The 3,353-nt window shown below is 37.9% G+C and overlaps 1 long non-coding RNA gene across 1 annotated transcript; it reads right to left on the bottom strand.

Moving 5' to 3' along the window:
- Window positions 1-1,753: 1,753 nt before the first annotated feature.
- On the bottom strand, window positions 1,754-2,996 carry LOC119281116. The gene is made up of 5 exons (XR_005138274.1): window positions 2,942-2,996; window positions 2,745-2,861; window positions 2,386-2,651; window positions 2,141-2,301; window positions 1,754-2,065 (listed from the first exon to the last, which is right to left on the bottom strand). It is a non-coding gene; the product is annotated as an uncharacterized LOC119281116 (long non-coding RNA).
- Window positions 2,997-3,353: the final 357 nt, after the last annotated feature.

Here is a 3,353-nt window from a genome sequence, read left to right as displayed (position 1 = left end):
CGTTCAATAACCAATAGCGGAACCTGGATGCTCATATTAACTCCTACATATTCTACAAAGATCTTTATCAGTCAAACTGTAATGACAACATACGTTATTCCCTTTGTCATCGGTATGTTACTTGCCCGAGATTCGATCGTTGGTATCTTCATACCTAGTTCAATATCGTTACCGGCAAGTCTCTTTACTCGTTCCGCAATACATCATCCCGCAACTAACTCATTAGTCACTTTGCTTGCAAGGCTTCTTATGATGTGCATTACCGAGAGGGCCCAGAGATACCTCTCCGATACTCGGAGTGACAAATCCTAATCTCGATCTATGCCAACCCAACAAACACCTTCGGAGATACCTGTAGAGCATCTTTATAATCACCCATTTACGTTGTGACGTTTGATACCACACAAGGCATTCCTCCGTTATCCGGAAGTTGCATAATCTCATAGTCGAAAGAATATGTATTTGACATGAAGAAAGCAATAGCAATAAAACTGAACGATCAATATGCTAAGCTAACGGATGGGTCTTGTCCATCACATCATTCTCCTAATGATGTGATCCCGTTCATCAAATGACAACACATGTCTATGGTTAGGAAACTTAACCATCTTTGATTAACGAGCTAGTCTAGTAGAGGCTTACTAGGGACACGGTGTTTTGTCTATGTATCCACAGATGTATCAAGTTTCCGATTAATACAATTCTAGCATGAATAATAGACATTTATCATGATATAAGGAAATATAAAATAACAACTTTATTATTGCCTCTCGGGCATATTTCCTTCAATTGGGCCACCTTGCTGCACCTTTGTTACACTTGTTACTTGTTAGCCATTACAAATTATCTTACTATCAAACTATCTATTACCGATAATTTCAGTGCCTGCAGAAAATACCTTGCTGAAAACCGCTTGTCATTTCCTTCTGCTCCTTGTTGGGTTCAACACTCTTACTTATCAAAAGGACTACGATTGATCCCCTATACTTGTGGGTCATCACGCGCTCCCCTCGTTGCCGCTCCCATCCTTCACCGCGCCTGCCCTCCTCCGTCGTGCCCCCCTCACCGTGGCAGCCCTCGTCCACCGGGGTCCTCCTCCTCCGTCGCGCCCATCCCCTCGCCACGGCAACCCTCGTCCTTGGGTTCCCTGTCCTCTATCGCGGCCCCCTTGCCGCGGTCGTCTTCGTTAGCCGAGGCCGTCCTCATCCCCGAATGTGATGGCCTCCGCCAGCAGCGGGGGGGTGTCACCGCCGCTGGCAACCAACTCCCCCTCAGCTAAGGACACTGATCCCCTGTCCGCCTCGCGCTCGAGCAGTGTGTAGATAATTAAATTTGATTCAAGTTAGATTATAGATTAATGCTGATGTTTATATGCACGTCAATATAGATTGTAGATGACAAGTCAAAAAAATATAGATTGTAGATGAATTGATTAACATGCCTTCGAAGGAGTGTCTAAAATATCACAAAACATTGATTAATTTCCGTTTCGTGACATTTTGGACACTAAATGTTTTCACTTTTTAGCATAAGTCATGCCCAATTTTTTCCATGCATACTCTGTATTATTGGTTTGTGTAGAAACCATACTCTAAAAAGAAATATGAATCGTTGTAACGCACACTTTAAAAAATTATATAAATCATTGTAATACTTAGTTAAAACAAGAACCTATTATAAAAATATTATAAATCATTGTAATACATAGTTAAAAAAACTTATTCTAAGACATATCTAAAAAACAATGGTCCTAGTCTTCATCTTTTGAATCAGAATCTTCATCGGAACTTAATATTTGCCTTCCAACTGGTGTAATAGGTTTGAATCTCAACGTCACTTCCTGCCTATTGTTTTCAGGAATAACAAGTATTACTACACACACGTCAACATATATCTCATGTTGACTTACAAAATTACTCCATGCAGGACCGTTAATTTTGAGACAGGCATCTCTTTTAATATGATAATCAACTTATGTTGATTGGTGTGTTTGCCGGCTCATTTCCAGTAAAAGTAAACCATATTGTTGTAGACCAAGGCTCCCAACTATTGGTCTATGTATTACCTGCATTAAAAAACAATTAATATTATTAAAATGTGAAGTGATGAGATTGCGTTTTACATATTGTATTTTACTTACCAAATAATTACCATATATGTTGGCAGTTGTAAAGCAATGGACCTGCGCAGGATAGTCCTCATAAGTCTGTACTAAAGTACGCATGTTGTTGACTTGCCTTTGTATTAGATTAAACCCATTGTCGTATGCAACAGGTCTTTCTTCTTCGTCAAATACATCGGCTTTATGAATTTTAAAAATTAAACAATTGTTAATTATCAAAATATTACCAAATAAATAACTAATATAAAACAGTATGTACTTACTAATTATAACCTTTGGTTCACCATTTGGATGTATTGGGGACATATACATCACAAAATCTTTATAGTTGTAGCGAAAATGTATCGTGTCTCCTCTTCTTATATCATAGTCGTAGTAAAAGCAATCCCATCCAATGCCCTCTATAAAAATTCTATCTCCATTCTCTCTCGCACACATCCTGTAGCCAGATCCGTGAGAAGTCTTCACTGTGAAATATTGTTGCTCGATGTAGTACCTAAATGGCTAAATGCCTCGGCAAAGTACAATTCTATACATAATTAGTGTACGTAGTAAGTTACTTCGCAATTTGATATATAATACAGTTATATATCACATTACAAACCAACAAATGTTGACTCACAATCCCATAACGATGATTCTCTGGAACTATCGCCCAGAATTTATGTACTTGTTCATGATCTAAGGTGCACGGTATTACACCAATACCACAAATGTCGCAGACGTTAGCCATTTGAACCTGAAATAGTTAAATTCAACTTTGTTAGAACACATCAAATATTAGTTTAGTACATACAAAATATAAATTAAATATGTTACCTTGGAGTACTCGTGAATTTTTCTTGATAGAAGGCAAGCAACCAATCTGTGTGATACAATCTTACCTCTCAGTATGCACAATTTTGTTGCCTCTATTTATAGTTAGGCATATAGGATTATGTGTGGTTCTAACAAAAATAGGTTGTGTGATTTACCATTTATTTAGCATACGGAAGTCTCAGCAATGAATGAAGCATGCATGCCCTGGTGTGGCGACAGTATGCTACGTGCTATTCATAGTAAGAATGTTTGCAATTGTTAGTTCTTTCTATTTTAGTGAGAATATTTGCACTAAAAAGTTTGTGGTTTAACACATATTAACTAAAAAAGTGTTATGTGGTTTAAAATATATTAACTAAAAATGGTAGACGATGAACGAAGCATGCCCCTGGTGTGGTGACAAAAGGCTAGG

Source organism: Triticum dicoccoides, chromosome 3B (assembly GCF_002162155.2).
Source record: "Triticum dicoccoides isolate Atlit2015 ecotype Zavitan chromosome 3B, WEW_v2.0, whole genome shotgun sequence".
Lineage (NCBI taxonomy): Eukaryota > Viridiplantae > Streptophyta > Magnoliopsida > Poales > Poaceae > Triticum > Triticum dicoccoides.
Note: the sequence above shows the minus strand (reverse complement) of the source record. Positions and strands in the feature narration are given on the sequence as shown.